Source organism: Bubalus bubalis, chromosome X, assembly GCF_019923935.1.
Source record: "Bubalus bubalis isolate 160015118507 breed Murrah chromosome X, NDDB_SH_1, whole genome shotgun sequence".
NCBI lineage: Eukaryota > Metazoa > Chordata > Mammalia > Artiodactyla > Bovidae > Bubalus > Bubalus bubalis.
In genome coordinates, this window is record NC_059181.1 from 12,498,861 (window position 1) to 12,515,784 (window position 16,924).

Below are 16,924 nucleotides of genomic sequence, written 5' to 3' on the forward strand. Positions count from 1 at the left end.
TTCTTTGCACCTAAATCACCCAAGGGATCGCAGGCTGATGGACGAGCGTATATATGAATGTGTGTGTGTGAGCACGGGCAGCTGCAACAGTTGGGTACCAGCAGCAATGGATTTCGATATGATTTTTACCAACAACGGAGATAAACCATCCTCCATCCTTTATTTCCAAGCAGTGCCTCGGTTTCCGCCCCAAATGTGCTCTACCCTCTCTTCTCCGATCCCTCCCTCCCCCCGCACGTGTCCCTACGGAGGGAGGCCAGGATAGCTGCGCTGCAGGCAGGATTCCCCCTGTTTTTCCGCAGTGACAGGCGGATTCCCGGGCCTCCTCGGCCCCCCACCCCCGCAGCCGCCCCTTTCTCAGTCACGATCTTCCCCCTCATCCCCCCCTCCCTTCGTCAGCTTGCGGCTCGGTCCCGCCCCTCCCAGCCGCTCAGCCCAGGTTGCTAGGGCCTGGCGGGGCAACCAAACGTGGCGCGCGAGGAGGCGCGGCGCGCGCGTACGCGCGCAGACGAGCTTATACGGGGAACCAGCAGTCTACTGCTTTGGGGACCAGAGCACGAGCCGCGCAGGCGGGGCGCACGAGCCCGAGACCGAGGACGAGCGCTCTCTCCTTATTGGTTCCAATCAGAAGTGGGCGGGACGGAGGAGGGACCTGTCAGAGTCTGAGACGCTTCTCCATTGGTCCGAATTGGACGGTTGGGGCGGGGCAGTTAGCAAATTAGGCTGCGCGATGCCTGAGCGAGAGGGCGGGGTCGAGGGTTTCGATTAGTTGTCGCTGCCGCTGGGGAAGGTAAAGCGGTGACGGCGGCCTCGGGAGCTGTGGGGTCCCCGGCCGGAGGTGGGGAACTCGGCGGGGTGAGTAGTCTCGTTGCCACCCGCTCGCCAAGCCTCCTTGTCCTCACATCGGCCCCGTGCCCACCCAGCTTCTCCTGAGAGAGGAGACCCACCCGGTCCCCCCGGGCAGACGTGAGAAGGGGCGGTGGCGCGGGTCCGCTCAGAACCGGGCGACGCGGCGAGGGCACCCCGGTCTAGAGTGGCTCCTCCTCAGCGCTCCATTGCGCCGCTGGAAGGGCTTCCCCACCGAGGGGCTAGGGCTGTATTTTGGGGTGTAGGGAGATGGGAGGGTATGAGGAGGGGCGCCGGGTCGAGGCCGCCTCGCGGGGCTCCTCTCAGCGGCCGGTCTGCGGCATCCCCGCCCCGTCGCCCCCGCGGCACGCGCTCCCCCGGGCTTGCGGCGAGGGAAGCCCCTTCCCGCCGGCGCTGGGGAGGAGCCAGAGCCCCCCTCTCGAGTTCCGTGGGAGTTCGGGACCCGCCGGGGACTGCGAGTTTGGCCCCGGCCCTGCTGACCTTGGCTGCCTGCGAGGGTGGGCTAGCGACCCTCCGCCTGCCCCGCGGCTCCTCTACCTTCCCCCGAACAAGTTTCAGGCGTCGTTACGAAGTTCAAGACTAGCATAGTGGGGAGAAGCAGAAACTGGCCCCTTCCCAGACCTTCGTACCCTTTGGACCCTCAGAGAAATTTAAATCCTGGGGTTTGGAACCATTTCCCAGAACGAACAGGTTCTGCTCGCATTGACACGTTCTGTGCCCACGTTGGGGGAAAAAATAACCTGAACATTTTCAGTGTAAAGGCAGATCTTCCTTGAGGGTTTTGTTTTTCGCTTCACTTGAGTGTTAAAGCACAGATGCCTGAAAAAGAAAAGCCTGACCTTAGTATCTCCACAGTGAGATTAGACGGATGCTGTGATATTTAAATAGTTGCAGATCAGTGTTCTGTTGATTGAAATTTAAGCTGATTTTACAAAGTATCGCAGAAACGGAATAATTTCTTCCCATGCATCTGAATTAGGTTTGTTTGGATGTAATGGTTTATGTAGTTAATGTAAAGGATTACACAGATTAATTTGCCCAGGGGCATTTGACCGAAACAGCAGACATAAATATCAATATGTATAGAATAGAATTATCCTTTTAGGTAGCATCTGCTGGAATATTTCCAGGTTGTTCCTCTTGCTGTAGGGTTACCAAAAAAAGCATCTTTACCGAGGCTATTCGAAATTACAGGTGAATGACATTTGGATGTAAATTTGTTTTTAATTTCTTTAAGTGTCATAAAATGTGAAGAACCTATGTTTACTTGTCCCTGTATATTTAGTGTTGGGGGGGTAGTATAATCTTATATTTAACAATCCAGTTAGGGTCCATTAAGAATAATTTTTAAAAAAGGTGTGCCTCTTTTTGAGAACATGATAGTTGAGTACCTTAGCAATCCTTTACATTTCTGTAATAAAAGTACTATTTTAGGTTTGAGCATTTTTGGCCGTTGACTCTGGATCGGGAGTAAGGAAGCCTGCAGCAGTATTACCAGTTTGACACCGCCAGTGGGTGTTTCTGTTGACAAATGCAGAGAAGAGAACATTTGGGAAGGAAACCTTTTTTTTTTCAGGAGGGTGGGGGGTGGGTGAGGGGGGTAAGGAGCCAGAAGAGAGAAGCTGTAAAACTAAAGCTTCCAGCACAGTGTATGCTGAGCATTTCACAAGTACAAGGAAACCTAATTAGGAGAAAAAAATTCGGTTTGGAAATAATAGAGCTCCAAAAGAGGAATGCTGAATAAAGTTGATAATCACGAGTGTTAAATAATCTACCGTTTCAGAGGGGTTGGAGAGTCTTCAGTTGGAGAAAGTGTCAAATCCCTTTGAGTTGTCTGGCCTTCTAACCTAATCAATGCAAGGATTTATTTGATATATATATAGAAAGCACTTCAGTATTCTGATTTTGCTTATTTGGGAAGTTTTCTGAGCCTAGTTTTTTTTAAAAACAACAACAACAACAACAAAATTTGGTATATTAAAAAAATAATTAGACATAAGCCTTCTTTCTCCAGAGAGGATTCCTTTTTTCTCCTGCTCAGACTTATAATTTATTCCTGATTGAGGGGCTTGTGGTAGGGGTTTTTTACCCCTTTATCTCAGGTTTTTTAATTTTTTTAACTTATGCAAGTTCCTTGCGCTAAACGTGCCATTATTTTCATTGTAATTTTCTAGGAGTCATTTAAATCAGAGTGTGGCATCCACAGTATTCCCTGGGGTTTTAAAAGAAAAGGCTCCCATTGAGGGAAATTGCAGGGCCATCTCGCACAGATGAGTAATAGAAGGTTGACTGATTGCGAATCAGATGTATTCTGTTCCAGATATGCTGCATTTAATGAGAACCAGATTTTACTTGGTATTTCTACTTTGAAGGTGCGGTATTGTTACATTGTAAACCGAAATACAGAGATGGAGAAATCCCTTCAAGTATGCCTCCCCCCCCCTCCCAGCCTTGCTTCATCACTGTGTCTAAGAATCTGCGAGAAACTCTTTCAACAATAGTTGCATTGTTGGAAATGACAGTGGCTTCTGTTGCAGAAATTTAACCTTTCATTATGATTTATTTTTCAATTTACTTTGTGATAGAAAATTCCATTGTTTCTGAGAATATGGCTGTAGGAATTTGTAAGGAGGTGAGCAGAGAAAAGAAGCCTTCTTCAGTGTGTCTGTTAAAAATTCACCTTTTTAGCTTGATAACTTTGGTGGTTATCTGCTTTATTTCTAGTGGATATTAGCAAGTATGTTAACAAAGTATCAGTACTTCATTTTTGGCTGTTAGTGTGGCAATATGACTTTATCATGTAATAGATTGATGTCAGATAATAGCAGAAGGCATTTAAGAACAAATGAATCCACATACTTAAATTCCAAATGTGAGGGGAATCCTTTAGGTAACCATTAATTTTACAAGAATGGCAGAATTTGAAGTATTAAGTCACTTTTAAATAGAAAAGACTGTTTACTCAGAACTTGAAATTTAGAATTTTAGATTCTAAAGTTTTAATTTTTGGCAACATCGAATTTCTTGATGGAGACAGAACCTCAAAGATTCTTTAATATCTAATGATGGAAGCAGTTGGGTCACATATTTCAACTTGAGAAAATAATGTAATTAAAAGATTATATTTTTCTGTTTGGGAGGGTTTTCCAATTTACTTTCAGTCTTAAACTCAGCATTAGAACTATTTTGTTGGGGATGCATCACTTTAGTGTTTGGATTTAAATTCTTGATCGTTTCTAGAATGTTTCCTTTCTATAGAGCAGTGCTTGGAAGAGTGGATTATTCAAAGATGTGGCCTCATTTCTCATTCGCCTTTGTACAATTACTTCTTAATACTGCTGCGTGAACTTGGGTACAATTCTGTCAGTGGGAAATGAAAGCTGTGAGTGAGGACCTTCCACCTGAAGAGTCTGATAACATTTAGAGAATTCCAATTTGGGAATTAACAAATTTATTTTTATGCATTAGGTTAAAGGACTTAGCCCATTTCAGGTCTTTGGAATTGATTGTTAGCATTTTGAATTAAGCTCTTAGAAACATTTGTGTCTGAGAGTTCTAATTAGGATCAAATTTGGGATGTGGTTTCTCTGTTGGGCAGTCTTCTCTATAATAATTAAATTCTAATATTCTATTTATTGAGCCTTACTGAATACTAGGTACTATGGCAAATACTTTTTTTGCATGGATATAGTAATATGTGTGTATGTGTGTTCTCATAACATTCCTATGAAGTAGATATTTTTCTTATATCCTGTGGTACACTTGACCAAATGGGCTGAGGGAGAGAAAATATTTTACCCAGATTACCCAGCTAGTCAGCAGCTGAGGCAAAACTTCCATTGAAACCGGTCTGACTTGAAGGTGTGCTCTTCAAACCTATGCTTTCTTCTTCTCTTGAGGAATCCGATTTCCCAAACATGTTTTGAGCTCCTGCTGCTCCTGGGGTGGTTACTCAAGGTATAAATATGCTTCCTGGAGTTCATAGGCTACATTGGCAAGGCTTTCTGACCTTTAGTCACATGGGAGGCTGGACTCAGCTCCATCGGTACTGATGGATTAGGACGACTGCAAGTTCAGACTTTTCTCAGAGGGTCGTTAATTCTGTTTCTCATAAATGAAGGTTGTACATAATTCATGTTCCATTTTAACTTTTGACTGACTTTGATTAAATTTGCTACAGTAATAAAGGCTGTGAAGTTATTCTGTGAATTTAGTTTTGTGGTTTAGATACACTTTTTTTGCCACTTTATTTTTTAATTGAAGGATAATTGCTTAACAGAATTTTGTTGTTTCCTGTCAGACATCAAGAATCAGCCACAGATACACTTTTGAAGTAAAATGGCAGCCATTACAATCTGCAAATAGGTGTCTCTTCTGTAATTGTAATGATGTCAGTGAAACAAAATTTGGAGGTGAAGTCTACAGAGATATGTTATTGATGTTGGTTAACAGTATGTAGGAGTTGGGAGTCTGAAAAAAATTTTTCTACTTGAAAGTAGAATTTTCTGTTAAAGTTGTGTGTGTGTGTGTGTGTGTGTGTGTTTAAGCAAGACCCATCCTTAAGAGAGCTACAGTTGCTTAGCTCAAAGGAACCCTCACAGGTCAATGTTAGGGAGGAAAGGGATTTACTTAACATCTTATTCTGTAATTGAGAATCACTTTTGATGGTTATTAAAGTTAGAAAAGAGCTATAAATATTGTAGAACCTCAGGGCTGGAAATCACCTCAGCCTAAGCAGGAAGGACAGTTGTTCTACCAAGATGGAACCTACACAGAAATGTTGTGGATTTCTTTAGCAAGTACGGATTTTGAATATGCATTTTTAATAGTTTTATTGAGGTATACTTTACATACCATAAAATTCATGTTTTAAGACTTTAAAGAGTACCGTTCAATGATTTTTTTTTTTTTTTTTTTTTTAGATTTATGGAGTTGTATAACCATCACTGCCATCCAATTTTGGAAAATTTCCATTACCCCAAAAAGATCTCACCCACCAACGTGCGTTATTTACTTGCTTCCACCTAGATCCTTTTATCATCAGGCACTGATAAACTAAATTATGTAGATTTTAAAAAATATGGCTTTAAAAAATATCTTCTTATATGTATTACAATTTCTTAGTACTTTTGTATATTCAAAAGTTTTGCCTAAATATAATACATAGAAGAATATAAAAGATAGTACTGCAAGTGTCATCCATTATCTTGTCTTGGTGGTTTTGATTTGATTCTGTTTTGATCTTTTTTAAACCAGTAAATAAAATACAGTGCTTTTAGTGATATGTTGGAAAACAGGAATAAGAAATCAAGGTAAAAATAATATAATTTTTGTTGGGCAAGAAAAAATTCCTTTAGGATTTAAGACCAAGGACAAAATAATTGGTTTTCTTGATTTTAAGCCAATAACCTTGTGCATTTTATTGTTTGAGGTCTAATCCCCCTTGAGAGATCCATGCCTACAGTGCATGCTGGAGAGCAGGCTTCATTAAATTCAGGTATGCAAACGCATTGTCTACCTTTTGCATTACTTCAGACTGGATTGTTGAGGGATTTAGAAATATTTTAACCTGCAAGGTACTGAAGCTGCTTTTTCCTGCCTGCATCTTTTTTTTTTTTTTTTTTTTTTTTTTTGGTTGTTGTTTTTTAAAATTACCCTCAAGGGTAGCCAGAAGAATTAAAGCTCCCTTGGGAACAAGTTGTACTGGAAGGGTGGAATTCTACCCCTTTGGTTCCCAGGTGCTCTCTTTGCTCCCTGTTTTGCACGTGTAGATGGACACTGCTGATAGGATAGCTTGGGGATGTTATTTTTTAGGTACACATGATAGGGGAATGCAATGGTTTGGTTGTAGGTAAAGTGTTTTGGAAACAAACTTTCATTGCTTTTAGATGAACATTTCTCTATGGAAAGAGATCCTTACAGTTGCCAGGCAGGTAAATCAATACCTCTTTGGTGGGTTGTATTTGAATTTTTAATAACAAACAGAAAGGACACAGCACTGCTCTGATAATAATAGTTTACTGTAAATTCAGTCATAACTGGCTTGAAATAATTTTACTTAAAAAAAAACCCACCTGTTTAATTGCTATGATTGTGGTATTCTGTTGTTACTTTGCATTCTTTCCTAAGAGAAAGGCCTGATATCAAATATTAACAAATGAAGTGCTTTCTGACCTATTTGATTTAGAGGAAAGTAGTGATTTTGAAAGTAACAACTTTGGTTTCTGGAAGTTAGTTAACAAAACATATGGATGAATACATTATTGTTTTTTTGTTTAAGACTGCTTTAAATTATTTTAGATAAGTTGCAGTTTTAGATCTCAGTTTTAAATTTTGTACTATGCCTAAAGATTAGGTTCTTGGCAGCTTGTAAAATCATATTATAATAATCAGATTAAGTACACACACACACACATACTCATGGGAGGAAGATAAAGCAAGTTAAAAAAGGTGCTAAGTACCAGTTGAAGAAAACTTACTGACTTGGATTTGCTCCATTATGCTGATATTAGCCAAGAGTAGTAGAAACGATAGTTTTCTGATGAATAGAATCTTTGGGAGATTACGAAAGCTGGTTCAGGTATGACGTATCCTCGAATTTATCCACATACCCTACCCTGGTTTTGTCAGTCACTAGTGGAATGTTTTAGGGCTTCCTGGGTGGCTCAGTGGTAAAGAACCTACTTGCAATGCAGGAGATGTGGGTTTGATCCCTGGGTCAGGAAGATTCCCTGGAGAAGGAAATGGCAACCCACTCTAGTATTCTTGTCTGAGAAAGCCCATGGACAGAGGTGCCTGCAGGGCTACAGTCTGTGGGGTTGCAAAAGAATTGGACATGACTGAGCAACTGAGCATGCACACACAGTGGGATGTTTGGAAAAGATTGAAGGCAGGAAGAGAAGGGGGCCACCGAGGACGAGATGGTTGGATGGTATCACCGACTCAATGGACATGAGTTTGAGCAAACTCCAGGAGATAGTGAAAGACAGGGAAGCCTGGCGTGCTGCAGTTCATGGGGTCGCAAAGGGTCGGACATGACTTAGCAACTGAACAACAACAACAATTTTTACTGGTAATATTACCATTAAAATTTGAGATTAGCATTGCAAAGGAAAAGAAAAAGTTTTATTTTAATTGTTAATCATTTCAAATAGTTGAGGTAGAACAAAAGCTAATTTTGTGCTAACTGGTGTTTCATAATTTATTCTTTCTTTCTAAGGTTACCTGTCTTACATCCTGAGAATCTGCCCTTCATTTAGCAAATACTTAATGAGTATCTGCTGTGTACCAAACTGTGATAGAGTGATGCATCAAAGGGAAGTAGGTCCTCAAAGAATCTATGGGCTTGAAATGAGGCAGAGGAGATGTACCAGGCACTAGCAGGGTAGGGGGATCTGCCATGTGGGGAGCAGGTAGGAAGGCCATGGTGAAGAGGTAACATTAAGTGGGACCTGAAGGATGAGAAGGGCATGGTTTAGTTGGGAAACTAAGTTTTCCTGGCAGAAAGTGCAAATGCCCTCAGGCAAGGTGAGAGCTAGAGGCTTTTGAAAAACTGTACCTTTTAAAGAACTGAAAGAAATCCAGAAAGGCTGGAAAGTAGAGAAGCAGGTGATGACGCAGAAGTAGACAGGGGCCCGGTTTTGAAAAGGCTTAGTAGGCCATCTGCTGGGTTTTTGAACTTGTCCTAAGCCTCCTGGGAAGCTATTGAAGGTTTTAAGTAGGGATATGACAGGAAATGCCACAAAAAAACAAGAGTTTTAGCTCAATGGAACCTTGATGATTTACCAAAAAGGTCATAATTGCTACAAGGTAAAATATTCTTTCCTCATCTCTTTAAAAATTTTGCAGCTGCTTTCTTCCATCATCATCTGTGATACTCTTTTCATTGTTTTTATAGAAATTACCTTCAGTTTTCTAAAGGCTCCCCCTTTTCTTTTATCCTTCACCAGTCTGTTAACCTTATATAGGAATGTCATTTCTATTTATAACTGAGTTAAAATTTTTTTCTAACAGTTTTAGCTCTCTTCCATATTTAAACTTAAGACTCTTTGCTGGTTTTTTCCCCCCAGACATCTTTAATCTACTGAAGATTTTAATGAAACATTTTGCTAAATATCAACATTAAATTTGCTTTGTTCTTTTCTTTCCTCAAATACAATATTTTATGTCTAGTTTAATATTTTTCAGCACTTATGCTATTTCATATTTAAGGAAATCTGATTCAAGCACCTCCAGTGTTTTTAGAGAATTTTATTAATAATATTTAGAAGCACTAATCTTTAGCAAGAGTATCATTTTCAAATCTGGTTCACATTCTGTGGCTTTGCCATCTTTGATATTTAACTGGTCTCTGTTGAGCTTCTTATTTTCAAGTGAGCTTATATGTATAAAAGTGCTCCACAGATTTTATTTTATATATCCTGATTTGTTTCTTTCTCCTTCTACAATCTGTATCCCTACATGCTCAGCTCATTTTTGGAAATCCTCAACTATGCTAAGTTTTCCTTGCCTTGATGACTGAACAAGCATTCATCCAGGGCTTCCTTGGTGTAAAGAGGTTGGTTTGTGACAGTATACAATGCCATTGTGCACTTCCCCTTCATGGATGCAAAGAATAACCACAGCATCACCTCCTTCTTCAGATATTTCCTTTGAAATCTACATTGTGATGCAGTCTCTATAACTTAGCTCACTTTGGCCTTTCTGAATCATTTTATACCTGCTCTGTATTCTTTCCTTGTTGATTTTTTCCCCCATCATGCTGGTAACCTGAAGAGTTTGCAGTGGTTTTGTGTCATAACTATTTTCACTTCCTATCCAGCCCAGGACATTTATTTTTAAAGAGTTGCCTCATTTTAGAGTTTGATGTTTCTGTGCTGGTGGTTTCTTTGCCATCCACAGTGACTGCCCTTGATTTGGAGCTGTGCTTTCCAGTCTGTCTCTCTCTGCACAGCTGGTAAAGGAAGGCCATACGTGTCTTTCTTTGGCTGCCTTTACGATACAGTGATGATTTGGGTATCTTGGCATCACTGTGTAGGCAACTGAAAGGGTATCAGCGTCATGGTAAGTGCTGGAGATACAAAGCCAGGCTGTGGTGTTGTGCCCTTTTATGGAGTTTTAAGAACAGAACCCCTCCTTTTATGGAGTTTTAAGAACAGAGTGATATGCCCATTTAGATGGGGAAACACAGGGTGCTGTTACTCTAGCCCAGAAGAGGTGTGTTTAATGCAGACTTAAGGGAACTGAGAACGGTAATGACTCCTGTGTATTTGTGGAGAGTCTTAAAGGAGGCCCAGAATGCCATGTGGAGGGAAGGGATTTTCTGGTAGACCATGTTATTCAAAGACATGGATCTGAGAAAAGCAGATAAATAGCAAGAAATGACATGGATTTATATATTGCATGCCTTGCTTTGAAGCTTTGACCCCAGCTACATCCCAGGATCTTAGTTTTCTTTCTTTGTGGCCTTTTTCTGTTCATTTTCACTTTCGCCTGAGAGTATACATAGGAAATACTAAAGCTGGAGTTTAAATAGGGCTGGGCCTTTGGTAAAATGGATAAGCAGATGGTATCGGTTTTCTACATGTAGGCTCCCTGGAGGCATGGAGTGTTGCCTGTTGTCTCCTCAGCATCTAGTGCATTGCCTGGCACAGAGGAAGTGCTCAGTAAACATTGCTCTTATGAAATTTGTTTCTTTTTCTGCCCCCCATCTCCTCCCATCAGTGCTTTCTTCCTCATTCAGTTGGTTTCTCTGTCAGGTACCTGTCTAGTGGATCTTCCTCTCTGCTCACCCCATAGATGTGCTTGTCCTGTAGTCTAGTCACTTGTCTCGAACATAACTGTTATAATTGGATCTGTGTTGGTGTGTAACTAAGTGCTAATGGCTCCCTCTGTGGGACTCCTCAAACTTCTGTCATCATTTACAGTATGGTAGATGAAGGGGAAGCAAGAGTTGACAACTGTAAGAATGACATTTCTTTAAATTTTTTCATGATTTGTTGTATGAATTCATAGAAGTGCTGAGTTCTGTTCCATAATAAACCTGTGTGTGTGCATTGTATGTTTGTATATATCTGCATTGTACCTTACTTAACGTTAAGCAAAACCAACATTCAGTGAAGATGTTTGCTTATTTTATTATGGAGCTTCACCCCACTCCCCCATTACTGCTTAGGTTCCTCAGATTGGAACGCTGGTTTTAAATGTGGTACCACATTGAAATAAAATATTTGTCCTATAGAAAGGCTCTCTAGGATGCAATGACTTCACCGAAGGATCTACCATACAATAATAGTTGGTTAGTTAGGTGGAAAGTTTTTTTTTTTTAAGTTATTAATTTATTTTCTTTTTAGCTTGCCATAGCTCAGATGGTAAAGAATCTGCCTGCAATGTAGGAGACTCAGGTTTGATCTCTGGGTTCAAAAGATCCCCTGGAGAAGGGAATGGGTACCCACTCCAGTATTCTTGCCTGGAGATTTCCAAAGATGGAGGAACCTGGCAGTCTACAGGCTGTAGACTGTAGGTCCATGGGGTTGCAAAGAATCGGACATGACTGAGTGACTAACACACACACAGTAGACTTTTAAATATCCTTTCTACATTTTGATAATTTTTTCATATTATAGGTCCCACATTCTCAAGAAAACTCATCTCCAGTCTCTTTTACAGCTAGGGTACAAGCTTGTAACCTGGGCTTGACCAGTCGTTTACACAGAGTGAGACTCGTATGTAAAGGTGAGCGTTGTGAGGGAGCCATCATGTGTAGTTGAATTGCTGACCTGGTGATCATGTTGACAAAGGTGCTTGCTGGTGGCAGAGCTAATGGAATTCAGTCTCAGTGGTATTGGTACTCGGTGGTGACAATAATTTTTTTGTTTGTTTTTATCTTACTATTCTCTGATCATCTAGGATTTGTGTTGTTTTTGTTTTTTGTTGTTCATTCACTAAGTCATGTCTGACTCTTTGTGACCCCATGGACTGCAGCACGCCAGGCTTCACGTCCTTCACTGTCTCCCAGAATTGACTCAGACTCATCTCCATTGAGTCAGTGATGCCATCAAACCATCTCATCCTCTGTTGCCCACTTCTCCTCTTGCCTTCAATCTTTCCCAGCATCAGGTCTTTTCCAATGAGTCAGCTCTTTTCATTAGGTGGCCAAAGTATTGGAGCTTCAGCATCAGTCCTTCCAGTGAATAATCAGAGTTGATTTCCTTTAGAATTGACTAGTTGGATCTCCTTGCTGTCCAAAGGATTCTCAAGAGTCTTCTCCAGAACCACAGTTCGAAAGCATCAGTTCTTCAGTGCTCAGTCTTTACTGTCACCTCTCAAATCTATACATGACCACTGGAAAAACCATAGCTTTGACTGGACGGACCTTTGTTGGCAAAGTAATGTCTCTGCTTTTTAATATGCTGTCTAGGTTTGTCAAGGCTTTCCTTCCAAGGACCAAGTGTCTTAATTTCATCACTGCATTGATTGTCTGCAGTGATTTTGGAGCCCAAGAAAATAAAATCTGTCACTGTTTCCACTTTCTCCCCATCTGTTTGCCATGAAATGTTGGGACTGGATGCCATGATCTTAGTTTAGTGAATATTGAGTTGTAAACCAGCATTTTCACTCTCCTTTCACCTTCATCAATAGGCTGTTTAATTCCTCTTCACTTTCTGCCCTTAAAGTGGTATCATCTGTTAAAGTGTATCATCTGAGGTTTTTGATACTTCTCCTGGCAAGAGAATTGTGTTAGGGATTTGTGTTCCATGTCTTATATTAACTTTGGAATATTTTCAGCCATTGTTTCTTCAAATATTTCTTTTGTCCCATTCTTTCTTCTTTTTCTGATTCCAGTTATATTAGAACCTATGTTGCACACTTCTTGAAAGTCCTGTTTGTTCTGTTCTTCACTTCTTTTCTCTCAATGTTTTTGGTTGGGGTAGTTTCTACTGACTTATCTTCAACTTCACTGATTCTTTCCCTGGCTCAGTTAAGTTTACTAATGAGCCCGTTGAAGGCATTTTTTATTTCTCTCTTTTTATTTAATTTTTAGCACTTTCATTTTATTCTTTCTTATAGTTTCCATTAATCTGCTGAGTTACCAATCCAATTTTGCATGTTCTCCTTTTGGGTTAGAGCTCTAAACATGTTACTCATAGTATTTTAACTTTGATTCTAGGTATTTCCAACATCAGATTCTGTGTCTCATTCTGAGTTCTGACATATTCTTTGTCTTTTCTTAGTGTTGTTTTTCCTCTGCTTTTTCTTATGCCTTGTGATTTTTTTTTTAATTGTAAGCCTGACTTATTTTGTAGAACAGTGGAGACTGAGCTGCAATTTTTTTTTCAGTTTGAAAGCAATCACTGTTTAATAACTGACCAGATTACAGAAATACTCATGGTAGATACCTTAGTTCATCCTTCTAATAATAGCCTATTGATCTGGCCTTCCCTGTTGCCAGCATCTCTACATTCTACAAAATGGTTGATCTTTTTCTTCATGCCACCTCATGGAGAAGATGATTTGAAGGGCCATGGAAAGTTGTTTGCTTCTTTGAAATGATTTTCAACAGTATGGGATCTCGTGGATCAGCTCCTCCATGCAGATGATGCCATATTTACCAAGAGATTGAGCAGTCAATGCGTTATCTGTCAGGACAATTTAATTTTTGTTGATTTTTGTCATAACCATGCTTGCTGATCAGTTCACTTACTGACTTCAGGTTTGGGTACCCCTCCTATGCAACATATGGTTCCACAGTCCTCAGCATGTTAATTGAAGCCATGTTGAGCTTCACACAGGTGCCACTGAAGATCTGATGGAGGCAAAGAAGCTGCCACACCCTCCAGACCTTTGGGCTCACACCATTGATACCTCTGATCCTGATAACAAATGCCAGTTGGATTCCACGGGTATGTAGAAGTTGATGACTTTTCTTGTCATCCTAGCCATTCGAATCTCAGTTCTGTACATCTGCCTATATTCTTTGTGATGGTGCTCAGCTTTTTCATAAATAAGCTTCCTCCTTGCCTTTCAAAGCATCTTTTGGGCACTTCTTTCTCAGGCGCTTGTGTTTAAGCTCTGTGAAATTTTTTCACTTTTCCTTAAGAGTTTTGGCACAGCAGGAACCTTTTTTTCCCTTCTCTTCTGCACCCTCCATTTTTCTAGCTGGAAAAGAGCTGAAGTGCATAATTTTTATGTCTGTAAATGGGCACATCTTTCCTTGTGTGAGGCCTTTGGTTCAGGGATTTGAGTTAATCTAGTTTGGAGTTGAACTTGTTTTAAGTTTGGTTGCTATTGTACTTCAGGCTTCAAATTCTTAGTTTGTGATTAGGGTGGGGGTTGGTTTATTTTATTGAGTGTCAGGTCTTGCTTCAGGACTGTGACTTGGGTCTCCTTACGTGCTCTTGGTCTTCTCTGGTCCCTCTGCTGGCAGTACTCTGCTGTTTACTTGTTATTGGAAGCAGGTTAGCTTAGAGGTGGGGAGTGGTGGTGGGATGTGGCCTTTTGTTCTGATTAAACCTCCGGCTTGGGCTTGCAGCACTGTCCCAAGGACGTGCCCTTCCCCTAGCTATTATGTGGGCTCAGTGTATAGTCCTGCCCTTCTCCCAGGGTGTCCACCCCTTCCCTCAGTTGCAGCAAGTTTTAACCAGTGCTTTAAGGACAGAAGCACTGACAATAAATCCCCTACATACATTCTGAGAGCATGTTCGTAAGTCCAACAGAGTTAGCCTAGGTACCCAGCTAACACAATCGGCTTCAAAGTACCATACTGTAATAGGTTTACAATACTTTTCACACAAATAATACATAAAAAACAAGCAAGCACAAAAAGTGAAGAAAATATTTAAAATCTTTCACGATAGTATCTCGAAGAGCACAGTACTATAGTACAACAGCTGGGCTACAGAGGCTGGCATCGAGTGGACACAGAAGGAGTTCCTGACTGGAGGAGGGAGAGCAGGTGGGAGGTGGCAGAGCTGAGGGATCGTCAGCAACAGGAGACCTAGGGCAAGCTGCAGCTTTCACTCGTGCCTGATGGCGATGGAACACACGTTCGCGTCTTTGAAGGAAGGAAACGTGAAGATTCGTGTGTAGGGAACTTACTTTCACAAGTGAAGGTTTTTCTTCCCTAGTGGAGGTGGCAAGGGAAGGATCTGGGTGGACATGTTGTTCCTGAGGTGCTGCTGCATTTCCCTTCCCCCAAGTCTGCGTCACAACGGGCACTCCACAGTGGGCACATCACAAAGGGCTCTTTGGGGCAGAGGGGTTGGTGGGGGAAGATCTTGCAGAAGGCTGGGGTCACCCCAATTTCAGCGGCCTCCATTGGTTTCACACTGTTCCTTCAGCAAGCCTCATCAGGTTTTTTGTCACTTTGCTGTTTATTCTGGCTGAATTCCTCTTGTCAGTGGCCACCTGGAGTTGACCCCAAGTGAGCACAAGGTTGTCTCCTCTCTCCTTGCAGGCTCTTTCTCTCTCTCCGAAGATTTTGAGCCAATTGGTTGTTTTGTGATGGGTTTCAAGAAAGTCATGACTTTGAAATTAGTGCAGCTCTTTTTTATTGTGAGGGCAGGCAGCTATGTTCTTCCAGCTTTCCTATTCCAGGGTGGAAGACAGAAGTTTGGTTACCCTTAAAATTTTTACATGCACATTTAACTAAGTCAAAGCTTCATTATTATTCCTATCCTCTCAAATAAGACAGAGATTTTAGTATGGCTTACCTTTTAACCTTCATCACCTCTCTTCTGTCTTAGTTATTTATGCTTTGGTTTTGCCTTGTGGAAGCCACCTTAAGTCTGTAAAATAGTGAATATTTACTCAATATATTTCCCAAATTTCTTTGCTCACCATTCTTGATTCACTCCATTTCTTCCTTTGGGTTTAGTTTTCTTCTTATAAAGAATGTTCTTAAAGTAGTTCTTTTGCTAAAAGCCTATTAGTAGAAAACTTGATGTTCTTGGTGTTTCTGCAAGTGTCTTTACTTCACTTTTTCTCTTGAATGATTGTTGAGATGGGCACAGAATTTATGTTGACAGTTACTCCCTTAGCACATTATTGATGTTATTTTCTTGTCTTTTGGCAAGTCTTATTTATTAATGAGAAGACTTTAGTCAGTTCAGGTGTAATTTCTTTTTAGCTAAGTATCTTTTCTCTTGGGCTACCTTTAAGATGTTTTTCCTTATATTTGATTTTTTTTTTTTTGCAGTTTCTTGGTGACATCTCTAGATGTGGATTTGTTTTCATTTATCCTATTTTTTATTTGATGTACACTGTCATCCTGAAAACTCATGACACCTTAAATTGTGGAAAAAATTTTAGATATTATTTTTTAAAATAATGCTTCTTCTCCATTTTCCACTTCTAAAACCCTTATCGAGATATATGTTGGAATTTTTCATTGTGTTCCTTAAAGTTTCTTTTATATTTTCACTACTGGGTGATTTTTTGACATCTGCCTTACAATTCACTAATTTCTGTTTAGCTGTGTCCAGTCTACTTGTTAATACATTTATTGAGAATTTTCATTGAAAACATTTGACTGTATTTTTAAATATAAAAGTTTCTGTGTTTTCTTTCAAATCTGCTTCTTAATTTTCATCAGGACTTTTTCTTGTCTTTTCTTTGAACATTTAAAAATATAGTTATGTTTGTTTCCTTTGGATTATTTTCCGAGCTGTAGTTCTTGAGAAATGAAATCTCCCATTTGTCTCCCCTCCAAGTTTTGCTTATTTCTTTGTGTGGGTCACAACATTTGACAATTTGGGTATTGTGGGATGCTCCTTTGGATAGTTTTGCATTTGTCTTGATGGGACCCTTTGGGTTCACTGCTCCTGGAGAGTTTTTGATCTCTTCTCAGATTATTGGCTTCTGACATCTGGAGAATAATGTGAATTTGGGCTTCATATCTGTGGTAGAGGAAAGACTTGGGTTTTCCATTTTGCTTTGCCTCACTCTTACACCCAGCTCTGGGTTGCTGTGTGTAGCTTTTTTATTTATCCAAGGCAGCTGTTCATTTGATATTTCATAGCTTTATGTTGGTGCTTCATTTCCAGCTTTTTTCTCATGC

At 40.6% G+C, this 16,924-nt stretch overlaps 1 protein-coding gene and 1 pseudogene across 4 annotated transcripts in view; one reads left to right on the forward strand and one right to left on the reverse strand.

The window, feature by feature from the left end:
• The first annotated feature begins 728 nt into the window (after positions 1–728).
• The window catches only part of CDKL5 (cyclin dependent kinase like 5), a 182,082-nt gene continuing 165,886 nt past the window's right edge, over positions 729–16,924 (forward strand). The window contains exons 1-2 of one of the 4 annotated variants that reach the window (XM_044937450.2): positions 758–855; positions 5,790–5,868. The gene's annotated coding sequence lies outside the window, so the exon portion shown is untranslated. The other 3 variants (XM_044937452.2, XM_025277318.3, XM_044937451.2) reach the window with 3 other exon arrangements.
• On the reverse strand, positions 13,267–14,017 carry LOC102403476 (annotated as a pseudogene).